The sequence below is a fragment of the Peromyscus californicus genome, unplaced genomic scaffold (genome assembly GCF_007827085.1).
Source record: "Peromyscus californicus insignis strain IS unplaced genomic scaffold, ASM782708v3 Scaffold_15__1_contigs__length_86483966, whole genome shotgun sequence".
Classification (NCBI taxonomy): Eukaryota; Metazoa; Chordata; class Mammalia; order Rodentia; family Cricetidae; genus Peromyscus; species Peromyscus californicus.
Genome location: NW_026294447.1, coordinates 665,612 through 691,511, shown reverse-complemented (window position 1 = coordinate 691,511; position 25,900 = coordinate 665,612). Strand labels below are relative to the sequence as shown.

At 39.5% G+C, this 25,900-nt stretch overlaps 1 long non-coding RNA gene across 1 annotated transcript; it reads left to right on the top strand.

Annotated features, from left to right (window-relative positions):
- Positions 1 to 129: 129 nt before the first annotated feature.
- LOC128110635 (uncharacterized) lies at positions 130 to 25,072 on the top strand. Its single transcript, XR_008218262.1, has 4 exons — positions 130 to 728; positions 12,934 to 13,085; positions 19,704 to 19,862; positions 24,881 to 25,072. It is a non-coding gene; the product is annotated as an uncharacterized LOC128110635 (long non-coding RNA).
- The last annotated feature ends 828 nt before the right edge of the window (positions 25,073 to 25,900 follow it).

Below are 25,900 nucleotides of genomic sequence, written 5' to 3'. Positions count from 1 at the left end.
CCCAGGGGAGTCCTTGCCCTGGAGGAGATGGGAATGGGGAAGGGGGAGCCTGAAGGGAGGGCAGGGGGGTGGGGGGAAGGGTGGGAGGAGGGAGGACAGGGGAATCTGTGGCTGATATGTAAAATTAAATCAAATTACAAGATAAAAAAATACAGATTAATAATTAGTCTTTTCTGATAGTTAAACTTATAGTCATGTTAAGTTTTCTAGGTATACATAGATATAATTTAATTAGGTAGATAATCTTCACACACTTTAAAGACCTACAGAATATGGCATTTAAAATGTTTTAAAAACTTAGACTTTCTGAACAGTGAGACACATCTGCTCCTGGCAGCACCGATTTACTTCAAAGCAAAAGATGAGCATCAAAGACACTCTGTATGGAGTTTATCTTCTTCTTGGAAAAAAATAACCATTTGGGAAAGAAACTGTTCTTGCCTGGACTGCTTAAAAAATGTATTGACTGGATATGCAGGACCCATAGGAAGATAACCACTGAACTTTGCTTGGCAAAATGCTCCTTCAGGTTCCTGCTTCACAGAGGAAACTGCCAGACATTTTACAGGACACAGAGAGAAGTGACTGAGAGTCTCTAGGCCTGTGGGTTGAAGACAGATGCCCCAACTTTACAGAGGAACTTTGGATGACTGTCCAGGCTGCCAGCTGTCTCTGTCTACTCTTGCAAGACTCCCAAAAGTTGCTTGTGTCCTTTTCCCATTTGTCAGGTAATATTATATCCTTCTAAGGTCTTTGATGTAGTTGAAGACTAGACAGTTATAATTTCCTTAGTTATGATAAAAGATAAGTTAGATATGAAACCTTAGACTCACAAATATAGGATAGATAGGATATCTTCCTTAATTTTGCCAAATACAAATAGACTAGATATTATAAATAGACTAGATATTGTAACTATAATTCTTGCTTGATAATTGTTATATGTAATTTTACTATGTTAAAGTTAAAATCCTTTTTGAAAAAAAACGAAAAGGGGAAGTGCTGTGAATATCTGTATGCTGTGAATGTGTTGCTCTGATTGGTTGATAAATAAAATGCTGATTGGCCAGTAGCCAGGCAGGAAGTATGGTATAGGTGGGATAAGCAGAAAGGAGAATGCTGGGAAGTGGAAGGCTGAGTCAGGAGAAGCTGCCAGCTGCCGCCACCATGAGGAGTAAGATGTAAAGTTACCGGCAAGCCCTGAGTCGTGTGGCAAGGTATAGATTTATAGAAAAGGGTTAATTTAAGATATAAGAACTGGATAGCAAGAAGCCTGAGCCATTAGGCCAAACAGTTTAAATAATAAAAAAAAATTCTTGCAGTGTATTATATTTTATGCAACTTCCTTGATTTCTGAAGATGTTGTAAGTTCAGGAATGGATGTCTTGTTAGTAAGCCTGCTCAGGGCTTCACTCATGTTCACTCATACTCACCTGCCTCCATCCCTGGAGAGCTCTCTGATTGGGAATGGCAGATGGAATTGCAAATTATTGGCTATTTGTCTCAAAGAATGTGGGACAGTTATTTCCTGGAGGCATTTATTATTTCCCCTTGAAAATCTTCCACCAAGAATCATTTTCAAGGTCGTCTTCATTTCACAGTATTTAAATGCCAAGTATGTGTCTCATCTTACATTCTGATTAACAGTGAAGCATCAAGGACTTTGCATTCAAGACTTTGATCTTCAGATCGGAAAACCTAACTATTTATATAAGCTTGTTCTCAAAAAAAGTATTGGATTTTTACTGCTTTGGAAATTAAATTGAAGTGTGTTTCTAGAGATTCAGAATTGATATCTCTCTCTCTCACACACACACACACACACACACACACACACACACATACACAAGTTCTTAGGTCTTGCATGTCTATTTTTAGAAAAAATATGAATAATCACACTTTATTTGGCTAAGGAGAAAAATAACCAACACCACCTGACTTAGTTAATTTCAGGAATACAGAATTTCACTTACAAACCAATTCTTGTGTATTGTAGTTCTTACAACTTCCTTGGTTTCTGAACATGTTACAGGTTTGGGAGGCAACAGTCAGATGTCACAGGTACCTTTGTGCATACCCCTTCTTTGTGCATATGGTTTGAGGTATTTTAAAAGAGAATGTCTTCCATAGGCTTAAGTATTTGAATACTTGGTCCCCAGTTGATAGCACTGTTTGGGGAAGTTTAGGAAGTATGGCCTTGCTGAAGGAAATATGTCACTAGAGATGAGCTTTGAGATTTCATAACCTCATCCCATTTCTAGTTCCCTTTCTCTGCTTCCTGATTGGATTTGAAGATGTGATCTTTTAGCTTCCTGCTCCTAACACCATGCCTGTGTTGTTGCATACTTCCTCATCATGACAAACTCTTACCACTGGAACTATAAGCCCAAATAAACTCTTTCTTCTATAAGTTGCCTTGGTCATGGTGTTTTATCACAGCAAAGGAAAAGTAACTACTATGTCCCTTTTATTCCATGCAGATCACTACTCCACCATGTTTTACAAAATGGCCTTGTCCCTGGGAACTCTTTGAAGGCAAAGTCTGTATTTTGTTTAATGTTGTATTCCTATCAGGGAAGTGTTTCTAGTATGCAATAGATATTGAATAGCGTTTGTTGGATGAATAAATACACTGAATACTCTTTCTTTCACTGCTTAGAGATCACACAGGCACATTACTGTCATCCTCCATCATATAGAAAGTATAGACGGGTCATGGCATGCAGTGTCTCAAACTTTATAATAGAAGTTGTTTTTGTGCTTGTGTTTTATATCAAGTCTCTCTTCCTCTGGCAATTTCCCTTGGATAACCTTGAGGTACTAGTCCTCTTCATTTCAGCCCAAATGTTCCAATGGTGTTCAGCCATTATGACCTTCATTCTTCCAGAGATTGGTTCAGAGATGGCTGTGAAACTCACATTTTCCAGTTACAGTGACTCTGAAATTGTGTATGTGTGTGAATTCCTAGGAAGAAACTCTCTCTTAGTCCTGTAACTTAGAGTTTTGTAGCTGTCATTCTGCAAAGATGGGGGCTGCTTGAGCTTGGAGTTAACACTGAAGAAAGCAGAGGATGTATCTTTTTTTTTATAATAAAAAAAAGTTTGTTTATTTATTTATTTATTTATTTTGATGTGCATTGGTGTTTGGCCCATATGTATGTCGGTGAGAGTGTTGGATCTTTTGGAACTGGGGTTACAGACAGTTGTGAGCTGCCATGTGGGTGTTGTGAATTGAACCTGGGTCTTCTAGGAAGAGCAGCCAGTACTCTTAACTGTTGAGCCATCTCTCCAACCCCTAAAAGGTATATCTTAAGGATCACCTTAAGGTGTCTTGATTCAGCTGTACCTGAAGTCAGATTCTTCCCTCAACTGCTTAGTATTTTTGGATGTATAGCATGAGTGAGGAACAAATTTGGTCTTAACTTAGGATTTAAGCAGCTTTCTTTTACTGCAATGGAGCAGAGTTTATACTGTCTGAAGCTGTCAAACCTTTATTTAATGAATTAATTAATTTTATTTATTTATTTATTACTTTTTTTTTGGTTTTTTAAGACAGGGTTTCTCTGTGTAGTTTTGGTGCCTGTCCTGGATCTTGCTCTGTAGACCAGGCTGGCCTGGAACTCACTGAGATACTCCTGGCTCTGCCTCCCGAAGTACTGGGATTAAAGGCGTGCACCACTGCTGCCCAGCCTGTCTAACTTTTATTAACACTTCCTTATAAATGGCTGTCTATCTACAGAGCATTGCAAAAGAGGTATCTCAATTGAGAGTACCCAAGTCTGTACAAGAATGCTTTAAGACAGTCACTAAAGTGGACATTTAGATATCATCCAAGCTTTTCAGGCTTTTGCAAGTCTGCACACCAATTGCATTTCACTTCCCACAAAGATGGCAAGATCCAGTCTGGAATAACTTTCTTTTCTTTTTTTTTTTTTTTTTAAAGACCGATTGATTGATTGATTGATTGGTGCATCTGTGTGAGTGAATGTGCATTTATGTGTGCTAGTGCTGGAACTTATGTGCTCATATGGACTCTACTTTGTAGAAATTAGAAGAGGGTGCTTGTGTCCTGTCACTCTCCACCTGTTTATTTGAAGCAAGGTCTCTCTCAATCTCTCTCTCTCTCTCTCTCTCTCTCTCTCTCTCTCTCTCTCTCTCTCTCTCTCTCTCTCTCTCTCCTTTTCTCTCTGAACTCAGAGCTGACATTTTCTTGCTAGGTAGGAAATTATCAGGCCCTAGTAATCCCCTTGTCTTGGCCCTGGGCAGAGCTGAGGTTACAGGGGTGGGCTGGAGTTGAATTGATGTGTAGATCCTGGTCCTCATAAGGCACAATAAGCTGAGCCATTTCTCCAGCCCATTTTCACTTCTTCTATGACAGTGAATTCCACCAACTTTCCCTGCCCCAAAGTTATAATCTTAACGTTCAGCAAGAACACCACAGAAACCATATAAATGGGGCAAGTTTCTTCAGTTCACTGTTTACTCTTTGTTTATGGATTTGAGTACCTGGTTGCTAAGTTGGCTCTTTAAAAATAAGTCACAGAGACTGATGTCTCAGGTAGGGCTAGAAAGCTGTAGGAAGCTTTTTTAGGGAAACTTTAAAAAGTGGATTCGTAAGGATTAACATAAATGTAGCTAGCTAAACACTTAAGACATGAATATAGCCATCAGCTCTAGCTTCATGTGCTCTGGATTCTATCTTTGCTTTTATTCATGAATGACTCACCATATTTACTGAAAAACACCCTTAGAAAATTGAACAAGCAGCTAATTATTAACTATGTGGTGGATGCTAAAATTTACAGAGGAAAGCAAATTAAAATGAAGTTTAGTGGCTTCATCTTTTAAAACAATCCAACTAAATTTTTATTTTAAAGGTAGTTTCCAAAAATTTTATTTGGGTTGTTGGGACCTGCCTTTTCCAGCTCTGTAAGATGCTAAAACCCATAAAAGGCAGAGAAAAAGATGCCAATTGTCCTTATTCCCATATCTAAAGTTTTAATTTTTCCTTTACTTTGTTTTTTAATCCAGACTTTGTCTTTATTTGAAAGGTTAAGAGCAGGCTTTCCATGTGCACCTGAACCCTCCCATGCCTCCCCACTGCTCCAAGTGCACAAAGTGAGTCCTAAGGAATGCAAAGACTTAAAAAAAAAAAAATTCTGCCTATGGTTTAAACTAGTTGGATTCAGGGCATGTCTTTGTATCAGATGCTCAAAGTGACAGGTTGTAACAAAAAGAGTAGATTAGACTGCCATAGAGTTCTGGGTTGTTAATTATTACCTGGGGTCATTCAGTCTGGCTTTCATTAGCAAGCTGAACAGTCTGTTAACTATTTGTGGTTTATAGCAGAACAGATTATAATTCCCAGTCTAGTACTTGTTCCCTGGGAAAAACAACATCTTTGCCCTGAGTGTGCTTCTGAAGTGATGGCAATATTAGTAGAAGCCATGTCCTCTCTCAGGCAATGGCAGGCCTGCCCCACCTCTGCCATAATGCCTTTGGCCTTCTAGATGAGTTAAGGCTCTAACCACAGTACACCTGAAAGAAAGGGCTATCACTCTGGAAAGAGCATTGATTTCCTCACAGGTGCCCTGCTTGTTCCTGCTAAGGCTGTTAATCAGATTGAGGGAGGCCAGCCCACCTGAGCCCAGTGGCCCATTTTTAATCGCATCAGAAAACAGTCACTGCTATGTTTCACTCCAGAATTACATTTTAGTTATCCATTCTTCAGTTGAGGACATCTAGATTGCTTTCAGTTTTTTACTTTTTTAAAATTTATTTTTTTAATTTTATATGCATTGTTGTTTTTGCCTGTATGTATGTCTGTGTGAAGGTTTCAGGAGTTACAGACAATTGTTAGCTGCCATATAGGTACTAGGAATTGAATCTGGGTCCTCTGGAAAAGCAATCAGTGCTCTTAGCCGCTGAGCCATCTCTCCAGCTCCCCAGTTTCTGACTAGTATGAATAAAGCTGCTATGAACATAGTTGAGCAAGTGTCCTTGTGATAGGATGGAGAAACCTTTGGAGTTGTAAACCAGGAGTGGTATAGCTGGGTCTTAAGTTAGATTGATTTCCAGTTTTCTGAGAAACCACCATATTGATTTCCAAAGTAGCTGTATAAATTTACATTCCCACCAGCAGTGGAGGAGTGTTCCTCTTGCTCCACATCCTTACCAGCATGAGCTTGTGTTTTTGATCTTAGCTATTCTGACAGGTGTAAAATGGAATCTCAGAGTCATTTTGATTTGCATTTCCCTGATAGCTAAGGATGTTCAACTTTTCTTTATGTGTTTCTCAGCCATTTTAGATTACTCGATTGAGAATTCTCTGTTTAGATCTGTGCCTCATTTTTTAATTGGATTATTTAGTTTGTTGATGTCTAGTTTCATGAGTTCTTTATATAATTTGAAAACTAGCACCCTGTCAGATGTGGAGTTGGTGAAAATCTTTCCCCATTCTGTGGGCTGCCATTTTGTCCTGTTGATGGTGTCCTTTGCCTTACAGAAGATTTTCAGTTTCATGAGGTCTCATTTATTAATTGTTGATCTTAGTGGATGTATTATTGGTGTTCTGTTCAGGAAGTTGTCTCCTGTCCCAATGCATTTAAGGCTATTCACCAATTTCTCTTCTATTAGGTTTAATGTATCTGGTTTTATGTTGAGATCTTTGATCCTCTTGGACTTAAGTTTTGGGCAGAGTAATAGATATAGATTTATTTGCATTCTTCTGCATGTCAACATCCAGTTATACCAGCATCATTTGTTGAAGATGCTTTCTTTTTTCCATTTTATATTTTTGGCTTCTTTTATCAAAAATCAGGTGTCCATAGGTGTGTGTTTTTACATCTCAGTCTTCAATTCGATTCCATTGATCATCATGTATATTTTCATGCCAATACCATGAAGTTTTTATTACTAGAGCTCTGTAGTACAGCCTGAAATCAGGAATGGTGATACCTCCAGAAGTTCTTTTACTGTATAGGATTGTTTTAGCTATTCTGGGTTTTTTGTTTTTCTATATGAAGTTGAGTATTCTTTCAAGTTCTGTAAAGAATTTTGTTGGAATTTTGATGGGGATTGCATTGAATCTGTAGATTGCTTTTGGTAGGATGACCATTTTTATTGTGTTTTTTGTTTGTTTGTTTTCTTAAGACAGGGTTTCTCTTTGTAACAGCCCTAACTGTCCTGGAACTTACTTTGTAGATCAGGCTAGTCTCGAACTCACAGAGATCCACCTGCCTCTGCCTCCTGAGTGCTGGGTATAAAGGCATGTGCCACCATGCCCGGCTTCATTTTTACCATGTTAATCCTACCAATCCATGAGCATGGGAGATATTTCCATTTCCTGATATCTTCTTCAATTTCTTTCTTCAAAGATTTAAAGTTTTTTTTTGTTTTTTTGTTTTTTTTTGGTTTTTCGAGACAGGGTTTCTCTGTGTAGCTTTGCGCCTTTCCTGGAACTCACTTGGTAGTCCAGGCTGGCCTCGAACTCACAGAGATCCGCCTGGATCACAGGTCTTTCACTTGCTTGGTGTGTTAGAGTTTTTATTGCTGTGAAGAGACACCATGACTATGGCAACTCTTATAACGGAAAAACATTTAATTGGGGGTGGCTTACATTTTCAGAAGTTTAGTCGGTTATCATCATGCTACAACGTGGTGGTGTGCAAGCAGACATAGTGCTGGAGAAGGATCTGAGAGTCCTACATCTTGACCTGCAAGCAACAGAAAGTGGTCTGAGTATCGTACTTAGCATACCTTGAGCATAGGAGACCTCAAAACCTGCCCCACAGTGACACACTTCCTCCAACAAGGCCATACCTACTTTAGCAAGGCCACACATCCAAATAGTGCCACTTCCTATGAGCTTATAGGGACAAATTACATTTAAGCTACCATACTTGGTTAGAGTTATCCCAAGATATTTTATATTATTTGTGGCTATTATGAAGGGTATTGTTTCCCTGATTTCTTTCTCAGCCCATATTTCATTTGTATAAAGGAGAGATACTGATTTTTTTTTATTTAATCTTGTATCTAGTCATTTTGCTGAAGGTGTTTATCAGTTGTAGGAGTTCCCTGGTAGAATTTTTGGGGTTACCTATATATACTATTATATCATCTGCAAATAGCAATACTTTGACTTCTTCCTTTGCAATTTGGATCCCCTTGGTCTCCTTCAGTTGTCTTACTGCTCTAGATAGAATTTCAAGTACTATACTGAATAGATATGGAGAGAGTGGACAGCCTTGTCTTATTCATGATTTTAGTGGAATTGCTTTGAGTTTATCTTAATTTGATGTTGGCTGTTGGCTTGGTGTAAATTGCCTTTATTATGTTAGGTATGTTCCTTGTATCCCTGATCCCCAAGACTTTTATCCTGAAGGAGTATTGGATTTTGTCAAAGTTTTTTTCTGGTATCTACTGAGATGGTATGTTTTTTTTCCCTTTCAGATTGTTTATATGATGGATTACATTGCCAGATTTTTATATGTTGAAACATTTCTGAATCTCTAGGATGAAGCCTAGTTGATCATGGTGACTGGTCTTTTTGATGTGTTCTTGGATTCAGTTTTTGAGTATTTTATTGAGTATTTTTGCTTTAATGTTCGTGAGGGAAAGTGGTCTATAATTCTTTCTTTGTTGAATATTTGTGTGGTTTAAGTATCAGGGTGACTGTAGCATTATAAAGTGAATTTGGGAATGCTCCTTCTGTTTCTGTTTTGTGCATTAATTTGAAGAGTATTGATATTAGCTCTTTGTTGAAAGTCTAGTAGAATTCTGCAATCAAACCGTCTGGCCCTGGGCATTCTTTTGGTTGGGAGATTTTTAATGACTGCTTCTATATCCTTAGGGGTTATAGGTCTATTTAAATTCTTGATCTGATTCTGATTTAACTTTGGTAAGTGGTACCTATCAAGAAAATTGCCCATTTCTTTTAGATTTTCCAATTTTGTGGAGTACAGGTTTTTGAAGTATGACCTAATGATTTTTGGATTTCCATGGTGTCTGTTATGTCCCCCTTTTCATTTCTGATTTTGTTAATTTTGATATTCTCTCACTATCTTTTAGTTAGTTTGGATAAGGGTTTGTCTATCTTATCGATTTTTTTTCAAAGAACCAACTTTGTGTTTCATTGCTCTGTGCTGTTCTCTTTGTTCATTGGTTTCAGCCTCAGTTTGATTATTTCCTGCTGTCTGTTCTTCCAAAATGAGTTTGCTTTTTTTGGTTCTAGAGATTTCAGATGTGCTGTTAAGTTGCTAGTAGGAAATCTCCAAATTCTTTGTGGAGGCACTTAACACTATGAACTTTCCTCTTAGCACTGCTTTCATTGTGTCCCCATAAGTTTGGGTATGTTGTGCATTTATTTTCATTGGATTCTAGGATGTCTTTAATTTCTTTCTTTATTTCTTCCTTGTCCCAGTGGTCATTCAGTAGAAAGATATTCAGTTTCCATGAGTTTGTAGACTTTCTGTTGTTGTTGAAATTCAGCTTTAATCCATGGTGGTCTGATAGGATGTAGGGGGTTATTTCAATTTTCTTGTATTTGTTGAGACTTGCTTTGTGACTGAATATGTGGTCAGTTTTGGAAAATGTTTCATGAGGTACTGAGAAGAAGGTATATTCTTTTGTGTTTAGGTGAAATGTTCTGTAGATATCTATTAAGTCCATTTCATTCATAATGTCTGTTAGGTCTATTATTTCTCTGTTTGGTTTTTGTCTGGATGACTTGTCCAATGGTGAGATTGGGATATTGAAGTCTCCCACTATTAATGTGTGAGGTTCGATGGGTGATTTAAGCTTTAGTAATGTTTCTTTTACAAATGTGGGTGCCCTTGCATTTGAGGCATAGATGTTAAGAACTGAAACATCATCTTGGCGGATGTTTTCCTTGATGAGTATGAAATGTCTTTCCCCATCTTTTTTGATTAATTTTGGTTTAATATCTATTCTCTTAGCTATTAGAATAGCTATACCAGCTTGCTTGTTCATTTGCTTGAAATGTCTTTTTCCAGTTCTTTACTCTGAAGTAATGTCTATCTTGGATATTGAAGTGTGTTTCTTTTATGCAGCAAAAGGATGGGTCTTGTTTTTGTACCCATTCTGTTACCCTGTGTCTTTTTATTGGGGAATCGAGACCATTGATATTGAGAGATATTAATGACCAATGATTGTTAATTCCAATTATTTAGTTGTTGTTGTTAGGGGTGGTTTTGTGTGTGTGTGTGTGTGTGTGTGTGTGTGTGTGTGTGTGTTTCCCTTCTTTGGGTTTTGTTGATGTGGGATTATTTACTTCCTGTGTTTTCATGGATGTAGTTAAGCTCCTTGGGATGGAGTTTCCTTCTGGTATCTTCTGTAGGGCTGGATTTATAGATGGATATTGTTTAAATTTGACTTTGTCATGAAATATCTTGTTTTCTCCATCTATGGTGATTGAAAATTTTGCTAGGTATAGCAGTCTGGGCTGGCATCTGTGGTCTCTTAGAGTCTGCAGGACGTCTATCCAGGCCCTTCCGGCTTTTTGAGTCTCCCCTGAGAAGTCAGGTGTAATTCTTCTAGGTCTGCCTTTATATGTTACTTGGCTTTTTTCCCTTGCTACTTTAAATATTCTTTCTCTGTTCTGTGTGTTTAGTGTTATGTAACAAGGGGACTTTCTTTTCTGGTCCAATCTATTTGGTGTTCTGTAAGTTTCTTGTACCTTCATAGGCATGTCCTTCTTTAGGTTAGGGACATTTTTTTCCATGATTTTGTTAAAAATATTTTCTGGGTTTTTGAGCTGGGATTGTTCTTCTTCTTCTATTGTTATCATTCTTAGGTTTGGTCTTTTAATAGTGTCCCAGATTGCCTAGATGTTTTGTGTTAGGAATTTTTTAGATTTAACATTTTCTTTGACAGATGAATCTATTTCTTCTATCATATCTTCAATGCATAAGAGTCTCTTGTCCAGCTCTTGTATTCTGTTGGTGATGCTTGCATCTATCATTCTTGTTTGCTTATTTAGACTTTTTCCATTTCCAGAATTCTCTCAGTTTGTGTTTTCTTTATTGCTTTTATTTCCATTTTCAGGTCTTGAACAGTTTCCTTTGCCTGTGTATTTGTTTTCTCTTGGCTTTCTTGGCATTCTTTAAGGGATTTATTGATTTCCTCTAATTTTTTGATTGTCCTTTCCTAAATTTCTTTAAGTTTTTTTTTCATTTCCTCTTTAAGGACCTTTATCATCTTAATAAAGTTGTTTTTAAGATTTTTTGTTGTGCTTCAGCTGCTTTGGAATACTCAGGTCTTGCTGTCATAGGATCGATGGGCTCTGGTGCTGCCACATTGCCCTGACTGTTGTTGATTGTGTTCTTACATTGGCATTTAGGCATCTGGGTTTGGATTGATTACAGCTGTAGGTACTGATTTTTGAGTTTGTCTTTGTTGGATGGCTGTTTTGTTTCTTAGTTTCTGTTTCCTCTTCAGTCTTTTGGTTTATGGTCTGGATTTCTGGAGGCTGGTGTGACCTCTGATCCAGTAGGGAGTCTCTGTCCAAGTTGGGGCTGAACTTCTGGCAGCTAGCTTGGCCTTTGGTGTAGCAGGAGTTCTCTGCCTGAGTTGGGGGTGAGATATAGTGATGAGGAGGGAAGTAGGAATTGTGGGTACTGATTGGAGGGGGTCTGCTGGTGGGCTGTCTATCTGTGGTTCTGGTGACAGATGTGGTCTCTGGTCCTACAGGGAGTCTCTGCATGAGTTCACCTTTCTGTTTTTTTGTTTTTTGTTTTTCTTTGGTTGCTTGACATGCACCTATTCTTCTGACTGGTGTGGTCTGCACTTGAGCAGGGTAAGGCTGCCTGAGTTGAGGGCAGGGGCTTGGCAGCCAGGTGGACAGTGAGGTGGAGTGAGGGCAGTGGAATGGGTCTTTGGGGACCTAATCTAGAGAGTGGGGCAGTTTAGCTGGCAGGCAGGTCCCTCACCTGCTCTTCTGATTCAGTATTTTTGTTTTTAAGCAAGGAGAATGTATTTGTCTGAACTGGTAGTCAAAGAAAAATTTTAACAACAAAGTTTGTTTTGAAGTAGAATATTTGTCATACATTGAAGAAAGTGGGCTGAAGTACTAAGCTGCAGTTCTTTCTCTGAAACAAAAATCCAAAGGCCCATGAAATTCAAATGCATCAGTCATTAGTGAGAAGTGCCCTCACATCCATGTTCCTCAGTTTTCTTATCAGTGAAACAGTACAAAGTTTAGACTCCTTTATCAGCATGCAGGTCTTTGAAATCTGATACATTTCCTGTCTATCAGCCTCCCTTCCCACCCAGCTCTAGCTCAATCATCTGCAAGTAGTATTCACCGCTTGCAAAACTAGAACCCTGCTTTTGATTCCCCTAATTCTTTTCATTTAAAATATCTTCTTTCTTTCCAAGCCAGTTTTTCCTTATTCCACAGCCAGCTTAGCACTGATGGCTCTTCACATGTGGAACCTTCTCAATCCTACCCCAGGCATAGAAAGGACTTGGTCACATGCTAATTGGAGAGAAACTTTCTGAACAGTTTTAGAACAAATGAGCTGTAAATCCAGGCCTCTTAACCTCTGCTACTCACTGTTATGTCCCCGGCACTAGCACAGAGCACAGTACACTGTGTGCAGTGAGTGTCTGCTAACTTAACAAGTATGGTATGGATACGGTTTTTCTGTGTGTTATATTTTAAGTGCCATGGGAACATATTAGAATAGCCAGCATATATGAGGTCCTGACAGATGCTTATCAGGTAATTGTTGAGAGCATTCAGGATAAGGAACTAAATACCCATTGAGCATTTGGAGAAGTCATTGACAGATGAGTCTTTCACCAGAATTCATCATGGCAATACACATGAACACTTTTAAATGCACAGAGCACATTCACTTTTTGTAGTAGGATATACAAATGACAATTATTTTGCTCTACTCTGATTTAGATACATGGAATACTAATGTTTAAACTATGAATTCAACATAAATTTGTACAGTGACTGCTTGGTACTATAACGAAGAGAGTATAATCTCTGTGAAGGCTACTAAGAAGTTACCCAACTAGTCATGTTGGAGCTCAAGTGGTGGCAGTTCAATGGTAAGTTAACATCCCCAGATATTAGCTGCTTTATCTGCAACGAGGTTCATAAGGACAATAGTGTAAACAGTTATTGACAAGATTAAACTATGCTTCTCTGGAAGGCAATCTGAAATACATATTAATTTAAAATACTCCGGATCTGATAGGAAAATGCACCAGACTATGCCTACAGTATTATTTCAGTACAGAAAAACTGGAAATAATACAAAATGTCTCTCCCTGGGGGCTCATATAAAATAACTAAGTAATAAGATATTCAACAGTTGCCTAGACATATAGGACCTGTTTCTTTAAGAGGAGAAATAGTTTCTAATAGTAGAAAATCCTTAATTCATAATGGAGTAAAAAACCACTTATGGTGTCTTAATTAGGGTTTCTATTGCTGTGAAGAGACACCATGATCACAGCAACTCTTATAAAGGAAAACATCTAATTGGGGTGGGTTACATTTTTCAGAGGTTTAATTCATTATCATCATAGTGCTGGAGAAAGATGCTGAGAGTCCTACATCTTGACACATAAGCAACAGGAAATGGTTTGCCACACTGAGCACAGCTTGAGCATTGGAGACCTCAAAGCCCACCCCCTTAGTGACATACTTCCTCAAAAGGTCACACCTATTCTAACAAGGTCATATCTCCTAATAGTGTCACTCCTTATGAGCATGGGGGCCAATTACATTCAAGCTTCCATACATTTGGAGGAGTTAAGAGTACTTACTGCTCTTCCAAAAGGCCCAAGTTCTGTTCCCAGTATTAAATGTAACTCTGGGGGATCTGATTGCTTTCCTTTGGCCTCCACAGGTACCCACATACAGGTAGCATATGCAAACATAGACTCATAATAATTAAAAGAAACAAACAAAACCTTGCTGGGTGGTGGTGGCACATGACTTTAATTCTAGCACTTGGGAGGCATAGGCAAAGGGATCTCTATGAGTTCAAGACCAGCCTGGTCTACAGAGTGAGTTCCAGGACAGCCATGGCTCCACAGAGAAACCCTGTCTCAAAAAACAAACAACCAAACCAAACCAAAACAAAACGAAAAATCCAAAAAACCTAAATGAAGAAATCAAGCTTTCTAATGTTCTCTTAAAAATGCTAGTACTTTTTAATAAAAATTTGAGTTTGAATATGGAGTGTTATGGTCTGTTTTGGTTTGAATAAAATGTTAAAAGTAGCTATGATTGATTTTTGATAACCAAATTCCTTCATTCTTATATTCCAGTCTAATGGACATAGTAAAAAATGCCTTCTAAGTGTGTAAAAACAGCTTAGGAACTCTACTACACCCAAGGCTGCACCTGATAACCAGATCCCAATGACATCACTCACTCAAGATAACCAGACACAGTCCTAAAACCCCATGACGCCCATTGGACAATATACATAAGCAGAGACCAAGAACAATGCTTTGCTCTGCATATCTGGAGACATGCCACCTTGATCTGCCCTATAACTGGAGAATCTCCCCTGTGATCCTGACCCCTCCCATTAGAGACTTCTGCTAGAGACTAAACCTGACCTTCAGCTAAGTACCTCACACAGGTGAGCAGCCTTAGGGAGATAGGCTTAGGACATTAGTTAGGAATTTAGAGTGTGAACCTTGTGTGATGACCCTCAATATAATAAAATACAACTTTTGTTATACTAACTATGCATATCTACCTTTTTGCTCCCAACACAGTCAAAATATAGAAAGTTTTGTTTAGAGCAGAGACAGGTTTTTCTCCTGCTCCACTAAATGTGTTAATGTAAATATTCAAATCTTTCACATAGTATTGCTCCCCAAAGGGGGTTAATAGGTTTTCTATTTTTTTAAGGAAATAAAGTTTAGAAACATCTATATATTTCTATATATTTGCTCTTTAGCCATCTGAACAGTGGAAGAATGCAGTCAAAATGATTTGAAAAAGAATGATGATTATTCTAAATATCTGGGGCTAGGGTGTAACTCAATAGTAGAGCACTTGCTTGACATACATGAGACCTTGAGCTTAATCCCCAACATGACAAAACATATATACACACAAAATCCCCAAACTTATATCAATTATATCTAAAGAGATTGATATTCTAATACTGACTTATGAGAAATGTTAATTTCCTGTTTCCAGTGAAAGCAACTGTATTCTTAATCCTGACTACTCCAACTTTTCCATTCATGCTTTGCCGTCTTTAAACGAGTCACAGTGCAGCAAGACTGACACAAAACTGAACCTGGACATCATAAAGATCCTCGTCTGTTTATCTCTCGATACAGAATGTTTATACAGCTTTCCCAAACTTTGAGTTTTTCCCATGGCACAAATCTTAGGAATTCCCAAACACTGGCTTGGTTGTCAGATTTACAGGCTCCATGTAACTTCTATTTCTAATTCTTTCCAGAGAGTTCACAAGAAAGAGATACTCTTAGTTGGCTCAATAAACTGAGACTCAAGAGTTAGATTCTTTCATAGAGTCATAATCTGGATTTCTGTTTGGGTTTTTAGAAAGTCCTAGAGATTTGTGGTATATGATACATAGCTACTGTTCTTTTCTATTTGTTTGTTTGTTTGTTTGTTTTTCAAGACAGGGTTGCTTTATGTAGCTCTGGGTGTCCTGGAATTCGATTTGTAGATTATGCTGTCCTCAAACTCACAGAGATTCCCCCCTACCTCTGCCTCCCAAGTGCTGGGATTAAAGGCATGTGTCACCTTGCCCAGCCAGAGCCACTGGTTTAAACAAGTATTTCTTTTAGTAATTATGTGTGTGTAAATGTGTGTGTATAGTTTTCCTGCATAATCAAATAGATTTTATTGAAGCAATACATTCTGTAACATAACACTTGATAATTTTGCTGTCTTTGTTATTTTAAGTGGAAGCCCATTTTTAAAAACTGCGTGGAGTGTTTTGAGGAATCTTAAAATAATTTCATCAAATGTGTTTAATAACTTAAAACTATATGTACCTTTGCTCAGTTGCCTATTCTCTAAAGACATACTGATCTCAAAAGATCATACAATTTTATTCAGTTATATTTCAAAGATAAAACCTTTCTAGTTGGTTAGCTTGTGTGCTATTTCTCTTTTTTGAGAACTACTTTATCAAGTATGGGAGCTGGAGAGATGACTCAGCTGTAAAGAGTGCTTGCTACTGCTCTTCAGAGGACCTGAGTTTGGTTCCTAGCTCCCGTGTCAGGTGTCTCACAAACACTTCTAACTCCAGTACCAGGGTATTCAACATCCTCTTCTGACCTCTGTGGGTAAACACACACACACACACACACACACACACACACACACACACACACACACACACACAAATAAAATTAAAATATAATTACTTTCTGTGAAATTCATCACATGTTCAAAATACTTAACTTACAACATTGGTCATTTATATAAAGAAATTAGTAGCTTTAAGAAAATCTTACAAGTACATGTAAATATAAGCCTTTATCTTTATAAATGTCTTTAGATATGTTCTTTAATTTTCTCTTAGCCGCATGGGGCAATCTGTTTTTGAATGGAAGCTGCTGGAATGGAAAGGAAAAGCTCTCCATCCTTTCAGCTAAATAAACTCAACCCAGGAAGTACAGCTGGTGCCTGTCTGAGGCCATGACCTTCCTCAGGGACAACTCACCCTAATTTATGGTCAAGTGAGCTGGAAAATAGCAACAGTGTTTAACTTAACATAGGGAGCTGTGAAGGATGACTCGGTGCTAAGGGAAGAGGCTAGATCTGGGAGCAAGAGTGAGGAGTTGTGTGTACTTGGTTGGGAAACTAGAGGAAAGAATTAAAAAAAAACTACTATAGTTATTATATCAACACCATCATCATCATCATTGTGCTGTGTATAGTATATGTGTATAGTATATGTATTATATATGTGTGTATTGAGCCTAGGACTTGCAAGTGTACTGAGTCATATCCTCAGCCCCAAGAGAAAGGATATTGTCAAATTTTATCTATCTATCTATCTATCTATCTATCTATCTATCTATCTATCTATCTATCCATCTTCTATTTATTTTTGCAATGCTGGGAGCTGAACCTAAGGCTGGTGCTAGGGAAGTGTTCTAACAATGAGCTATATTCTGAGCCCTAGAAGAGAAGATTTTTAATGGCTCCTGTAAAGCATAGCTTCTTAAATTGTGGGTTTCAACCCCATGTAAGTCATGTAACTGAATGTTGTCATCACTGCAGGCTTTGTTCTGAACATGCAGCATGTGCAGTTTTACTGCACTTCGTCACACTCTGCAAGGCCAAGAAATGATCCCTTGAACACCTTGACAGATTTCAGATTGATGTGCATCTCAAATTGCAATGTTTTTTGTTTTGTTTTGTTTTTTTACTATATGTACATATTTTCCTCACATTTATTCATATGTGTACATATTCACATGCACGACACAGCATACCTCCACAGTACATGTGGAGGTCAAAAGACAGTTTTCATGATTCAGTTCTCTTTTGCTACTGTGTGGGAACCAGGGATCCAACTCAGGTAGTCAGGCTTGGCAGCTTTACAGGCTGACCTCCTCCACAGCCTCATACATAAGTCTTCCATCTTTATTTGTTTTGTTTTGTTTTTTTTTGTTTTTTTGTTTTTTCGAGACAGGGTTTCTCTGTGGAGCTTTGCGCCTTTCCTGGGACTCACTTGGTAGCCCAGGCTGGCCTCGAACTCACAGAGATCCGCCTGGCTCTGCCTCCCGAGTGCTGGGATTAAAGGCGTGCGCCACCACCGCCCGGCTAGTCTTCCATCTTTAAAGAAACATAATGGTTTAATTATAGAAATAAAGACCTTTGCCATTTTTCTTCCTCATTCTTCAGCATGTGAGTAACGATTTGTTCAAATTTGAATTGTATTTCTTAGAATGTTTGATTTTAACAGCTGCTGTTTGATTTGCTGCCTTGAATTTCACAGAGCATCTTTAAATGAATTTTGACTTGAGGATTAGGACAGAATTTGTAATAATTTTTGCAATGTTTCTAATTACACATCTGCCATTTTGTACTATGAATTTGTGAAAAATGATTATTTTCAACATTGATGATTATAAATAAAAATATTGATCAACGCTAAAAAATGTTGATGATTCCCTCCATCCTGTAGTAGCAAATGTTCAGCCAGCATTCAGCATTTTCCTTGTAAATGTGTGTGTGTGTAAGTGTCTGTGGCATATGTTTGCCACAGTGCATATGCAGAGAGCAGAGGACAACCTGCCTTCCATCTTGTTTGAGACATGGTCTTTCTTGTTCATTGCTGTGTGCACCAGGCTAGCTGAGCCAGGAGCTTCCAGCAACTCTCCTGTCTTTGTCTCTCATCTCATGACAGGGGTGTGCTGGGCTTGTAGATGCCTGCATTACAATGGTTAGATTTCTATGTGGGTTCTGCAGATCCAAACTCAGTCTGTCAAGGTTGAGTGACAAGTGCTTTAACCACTGAACCATCCGTTGAGCTCCCATATAATTCTTTATGCAAAAAGAAATAGTATCTTGTTAGTATAAATCTGATTATTTTCTGTAATAAATAGTAAAATTATATGTATATGACAGAATTTTTAATATGAATTTTTTAAAGATTTACTATCAGTAAATGTTTAATTTTTATAACTATTTCATGGACCTATATTCCTAGGGTTGTATAAAAATTCTGACACAAAGAGTCATGAATGCAAACAGTTTAAGAATTTTGTTGTAAGGAATTCTAGTTATTGAGATGGGGACATTTTTTGTCATAAGTGTATATCCGGTTCCATTTGACACACTCTGAATGCTGAGATAAAGATCTTAATAGTTCTCAGTGTAAACTTTTAGAGGCCTGGATCATGTGATGAACCAGTTTCTTGTGACAATTGAACATATTTTGTTCATTGATGGTCTGAGGACTGCCTGGGTTGCATCAATTTTTTTGGTCAGTTTCTCTAAGTGATTAACATTGCTTTAAAGTGCTCTGTGCTGGGCTAACTTCTATGGGGGACAAAGAAAACGTGACTGAACACATGCCCTGAGTGGCCCTGGAACTTACTATCTGCTTAGCCAGATAAGGCACATCAGCCAGCTGACAATGGAGAGGGTTAGAGGCTCTAGTTAGTTGAGCTATTGAATGTAGTGGCTGGGGCTCTCTGGGGCTTTTTCTGTGAGGCGGGTTCATTAGACTGGGGAGATAGAGAGAGAGATAGACTACAAGAACAATAGCGTCAGAGAGACTACTCCTCTGGGTGTGAGTTACACAATGTAAGAATCATGATGACTGAGGATTTCCTAGCCTTCATTCTCCCCAAAGCCTATCACATGAATTAGCTCAGTCACCTTGGGAAGGGGACTAGATGTGAAAGTTAGCATTTTCCAGCTGAAGGAAATGTAGATGCACAAGGTTGAGGGCATGATCTATACATTTTGCCTGGCCCTTGGTCCCCATCCCCCTGAAGCAGGGAAAACAGGACTTCCGCAATGGGCTAAAGAGGACTGGAGGCCTCTAATGTCCTAAAGATACCCATGAAGATGCGGCTCCAACTGGCAAAGAGAGCAAATCACACAGCTTGAGTGGGAAGTGTTTTCTTCTCATGCACAAGCCTGCAGTCTCCAAGGGAGAGCTAACCCACCTGTCACTGAGTCTCTTTTCTCCACAGTCCTGCTCTCTGCTTAGGAAGACTGATCTGTGCTGGAAGATCAGGCTATAACAGCCTCAACAAGAGTGACATGACTGACCCTTGTGTAATCATGCACCAAGGACCCCTGCTGAGTTATCACACCTGGCTGCATTCACTCACCAAAGATCATATGTCCTGGTAAGTGGCTTTCCATCACAGGCTATTTAAAGTTTTCAGTCAAACCCTTCTCTCTGATGCTCCGTGCCTGATACTGACTCTGGGATGCTACAGGAGCATAATAGTGTCCCACCACCCTGCTCACATCTTTGTAACTTGCCATATATGAAAATGTCCCAGCTGTGTCCTCTCCTTCCTGCTGGGACAGGGGCAGGATAGGTACTAGGTTCCATGACCCCCCTTCCTATCCCCCACTCATGGGTCCTGGTCTCCCTCTATGTCATTGTGTCACCTTAGTGATTTTGCCTGGTTGTTCTCACTGACCAGCTCTTTGCTGCTCTTTGCCTTGGTGGGTTTCTAACCTACAGGAGGCAGAATTCCTGAGTGGCTTGGCTGTCTCTTGGAGAACTCATTTCCTGATCTTTATGTAGAGTTTGTGATGTGAGTAGCTGGATTCCACACTTTTATCTGGCCTCTGGTAACAGGGTTCCTGTATATTTACCAGCCCACACATAGCCTGTGAGCTCCCAAGTTTACCAGACATCCTCCATACCTTCATGTCCAGCACCATGACCCCATTGCTTACTCCCTGTAGTTGGAATTTTCTTTGGGCCACTAACCAGCTCCAAATAAAGACATAGAGACTTCTTATTAATTATGAATGCTCTTCCTTAGCTTAGGCTTGTCCCACTGACTCTTTTAACATAATTTAATCTATTCCTATTTATCTACATTTTGCCTGGGGCTTTTTACCTTTCTTTCATTCTGTATGTTCTACTTTCCTACTTCCTCCATATCTGGCTAGCTGGCCCCTGGCATCTCCCTGGCATGTTTTTCTTTCTTCCCCTGAACCTAAATTCCTCCTCCTACTTACTCTCCCTGCCTGGAAGTCCCACCTATACCTTCCCCTCACTATTGGCCATTGAGCTTTTCAGTAATCCAATCAGGTACCTTAGGCAGGCAAGGTAAAACAGTAACATATCTCTACATAGTTAAAGAAATACAACATGTCTTTGCACAGTTAAACAAATATTCCACAACTACCCCCATTACTGTACCTGCCAGTCTCAGTGACTTTAGGCCTGGCTGCTACTTGGTCCTTGGTAATCCTGCTCCTACATCTCATACATCCCTGGTCCAAGAAGCTTAGAATCTGTCTAGACTTCTCTGTGTTGGTCCCATCAGACCTCCAGTTTTTTTTCTGTCAAAATTAGAAGATTATTATAATATTTACAATAGAGACAAAGAAAATATATGCATATTAATACAAGTTAATTATTTTGTAGGAGGATTGAAATATATCAGTTAATAGGTGTATGTTAGTCATTTTTCTGTTACTCTGATGACAATAATGTAAAAGGAAGAAAAGTCCCTTTTCACTTACAAGGTCATTTTGCCCTGTTCTTTTGGGGATGTGGTGGCCTGTTGAAGCCATGGCAGCTGGATGCAAAGAAAAAAGATAAGGAAAAGTTTGAGTTTCAGTATGTTTTCCAAGAGCATGTCCCACTTGCATTCCTATACTTAACTTTTCCAACTGTAACCCACTTTGTTAAGGTTTCACCAACTCCTAACATTGTCATAGTTGGGGACCAAGATTGACTTGTGGGCACCCTTGTGTCATCACACAACAGCACATCCTTGGAAACAAACTAGACTTACCTGGGGAGAGGGAACCTCAACTGAAGAATTGCCTCCATTGTACTGGTCTGTGGGGAACTGTCTTCATTGATGTAGGAGAGCCTGGGATATTTAAGAAAGGTAGCTGAAAAAGCCAATAAACAGCATTCCACTATTTTTCCCACCTCTGCTCCTGCTTGAGTTCCTTCCCTGACTTCCCTCAGTGATGAGTTGTTACCTGGAAGTATAAGCCAAATAACCCTTTTCTTCCCCAAGTCGCTTTTGGTCATGGTGTTATCATAGCAACAGAGAAGGAAGGTAGAACACAAGATATTCCAGATCCATACTATAGTGAGGCTCTTTACGTATTTACTCACTTGGAGATTTGTTGGTTTATTGGCTACTTGTATCAAATTTTCTTTCCTGGATAAGGGGGAGATCCATGCTTTGTGCAGTGAAAACTGATGGAACATTCTGTAGGCAAAATGCACAGATATGAAACCAAAAGCAGAAAGACAGGTGACACTGTTCACAATTATGTCCAGGTGACATAAGCCAAGTTTTTCTTCCTGTGCTGTGTGACTTGTGTTCTGGTCTCTAAGGAAATATGTTTTTTTACTAATGACACTGTACTTTTCCCATTGCATACACACATACCCAGCTATTTGGAGGTCCTTTCATTAAAGATTATACAAGCAAAAGGAGAGGAAGATGATAAAATTAGTTATTGGCTCTATTACAAATGGAGCTAGATCTCTAATATTTAGGGCATCAGTGTGGAGGAAACCTGGACCATCCTTGTACTGTCAGAGCATTCTGTATGTCCATAGGACCTGAAGAAGCTCAGGATTTGGGCTGATTTGGGGCAATCGTTTAGTCAGTAAAGTGTTTGTCATGCATGCGTGAGGATTGAGCTTGATCCTTATTACCCACAAACAAAAACTGGGTGTAGTGGCAACTTTGTAAGTCCAGGGCTGGGGAGGTGAAGATGGATCCCCGAGGGCTACTGGCCAGCCAGCCTAGCCTAATCACAAGCTCCAGGTCCTAATGAGAAAACCTGTCTAAAAAACCAAGACGAACAGCTCCTAAGAAACAACACCTGAGGTTGACCTGTAGCCTCTACATGCATAAGCTCAGAATCCTCAAGAAAGCTTTGGGTCACCTGATGCTTGCTATAGATTAAGGAACATCAATAAATAATCACAAGAGATCATTAATCAGTGCAGGAGCTGAGAAGTTACAGAAACACAGCTACAACTTTGTCAGTATGTTATTTGTATTTTCGTTTTTAAATATAAAGTATTGTTAATTTCATTTTGTTTCTCCTCTCAAACTATTTTATATGTCCCAGTGTTTGTTTGTGACTAACTGTACAATGTTGATAATAAGTTGCACTACAGCTAGACAATTGTTACAGACAGATGAATGGGGCAGAGGTCTTCTGGAAAACAAGTCAGATGAAAGCACCATGAGCAATGAGACTGTGATTTTCCTCAAAGATGGGTGTCATGGCTATATTTGGTATGGTGGAAGCATTGATTTATTTTAAAAGTGAAAACAGAATTAATATCTCTTTGCAAGTCAAACAGATGGACTTTATGGGAAAATTACAATTTTTTTCTTAGGCAAAATCTCGCTATGTAGCCCTGGCTAGCCTGGAACTTGTCTTATAGATCAGGTTGGCCTTGAACTAACAACTCTGCCCTCCCACCCCACCAGTGCTGGGATTAAAGGTGTATGCCACCATGCCTAGTGAAATTTGTAAATTTTTGGTGCCTGACATGCATCAAATCTTTCTTACTTTGGAGGATTCCAAAGATGGGTGGAAGCAAAGTTCCCTCCAGTCATGAAAGTCAAAAGAGCCACCAGGGAACAGAGAAAGGCTCAATCATTTGTACACTCCTCCCCGGAATGTGCACTCAGAAGACAGCAACACAAGCAGTGAGTGTTATTGAGAAGGCAGAGAGCAACCAGGAGGCCAAGGTGTGATCCTGGCTGCATTCCCAGATGCACAGTTATCCTTAGTTACACTTTCTTTAGCCATTTCTTCAGTTTTATGTGCAATTAAATATCTTTTCAATAGATTCCTTCCTGCAACCAAGAACCCAATAGGTAATATCATAATATTTAATTGACTTTTTTGCTATTTTTTTGCATTTTAATAAAGGAATGTTATAATGAATTATTTATAAAACTATCACCCCTATTTTAAAGATTATTTTTATTTTTTAAGTTAGTGTACAAAGTAATATAGGTTCCAAATATATGTGTCATTATCCTTGTTTTCTGTGTAGCTTTGTGCCTTTCCTGGAACTTGCTTTGTAGACCAGGCTGGCCTCGAACTCACAGAGATCTGCTTGCCTCTGCCTCCCGAGTGCTGGGATTAAAGGCGTGTGCCACCACCACCCAGCTTATCCTTGGTTCTTATTCACTCCCCACTTTAAGATTATTTATATGTTGTGGTCCTATCACAGCCATGGTCTATGTTGATGTCTGCAGCCTGTGGTGCCATCAAAGCCCACATAATGCCTGGGATCTAGGCCACCACCTGTGGTCATGTTGGCTCATGAGGACCGTGTCACTGCTAGGGCCATGCCAATCTGAATGGCCTCTGCTGCCCTTGGTGTTGTCTAGGCCAGAACTGGTGCTGAGGGCCATATCTGGGTCTGTGGCCCTACTGTAGGATCTGAGTTGATGTCCGTGGCTCCTGATACCATTGAAGGCCATGCTGGTGCCAGAGGTCTGGGCAGCCACCTAGGGCCATATTGGTATCTGAGGACCACTCTGCTTCAGGGGCCTTGTTGATCTGAGTGGCCTGCACTACCACCTGTGACCATGGTGTCCAGGTCTGGGCTACTGCCATCGGCCATGTCTGGGGTCCCTGGCCCAATAGCAACCAAAGTCTGGTTTGATGTTCATGGCTCATGTTACCACAGGGGTCACAGTAACCTTGTGTGTTGAAATCTGAAAGCCGTGCTGAGCCAGCCCTACCCCTCACTGGCCCTGGGATAGCTTTCCCTGCCCCTTACTGAACACTGCAGCAGGAGAGCTGTCCCTCCAACCCCCACATGGAAGAGCTGATTCCCATACTCAGGAGAGATGGTTTACCCTCACCACAGGTGTGGGAGAGCTGACCCCGATGGTATGGGGCTAGGAGAGCTGGCTCTACCCCTCACCTGAAGGGGCAGTCCCAGTGGCCTGGACTGACCAGCTCAGCTATCACCCAGACCCATATCCTGGGCCTTAGGTTGGCCCACCCTAACATCTGCCCCATCTATGACCTGCTGGATGTTAGCAATGGAATATCCATGACTCAGGCAACAGTGAGATATCAGAGGGAGTTTTCAACGAGGGCCTAGTGATGATGGTGTGCCAGAGGCCTTGAACCAGACCAATGACTCATTGCAGTGAACATTTTGCAGGTGGGGCTGACTGGACAAAAGGGTCTACTGAGTGACACACTGCAGCTCCTGATGCCACTGGGAGAAGTGTTGGAAAGATGGAGGAGGGAGATGGGTTTTTTGTTTGTTTGTTTTGTTTTGAATTAATTTGGGGGGCATGCTGCTGGGATGTGGGTCAGATATAGAGGGACTGGGAGGTAGGTGGAATTGGGATGCATGATGTGATATTTCCCAAGAGTCAATGAAGAATTATGTAAAATTAAAAAATAAATAATTATTAAAAATTGTCAAAAAAGATTATGTGTATGTGTGTTCATGTATGTGTAGGTATGCACAAGTGTATGAGTGTGTGTGGGAGTCAGAGGTCAGCCTTTGGTGTCAATCATCAGGTTGCTGCTCACTTTGTAGAACTCCATGTCTAGTTAGTTTTATCATCCAGCAAACAGAAATTCTTTAATCATTCCCACACTCTAGGACTTATTCCTAGAGTAGACTTTGATCCCTGTAAAAGAAGGATAATTGAATAGTGCGATTGCAAACAAACAATTTTTAAAAAAATAAACACACCCTTTTCACATTGTCTATAATTTGTACCAGTTTAAAAGCAGGTGCTCTAATGGGAAAGCAGAAAATTGTCCTGCCCTTAATATTGGAGTAAAGAACTTAGTTTTTTTTTTTTTTTTTTTTTTTTTTTTTTTTTTTTTTTTTTTTTTTAGGGCTGAAGATATAGCTCACTTGGTAGAGTGTTTGCTCAGCATGCATGAAGCCCTGTGTTCGATCCCCAAACCATGTCTGCTCGTGGTGGCATAAACTTGTAATCCCAGAACTCTGTAGGAGGCAGAAGGAGCAGAAGTTCAAGGCTATCCTTGGTTATATAGCAACGTTCAAGGTCATCTAGACTGCAAGAGACTCTATCTTAAAAACAAACAACAATAAAACACCAAAAAACAAGCAAACAAAAAATCCTGAAAACAAAAAACCAAAACAATTTAGGGCTGGGGAGATGACTCAATGGGTTAAGCACTTGCCTTGTAGTGAAGA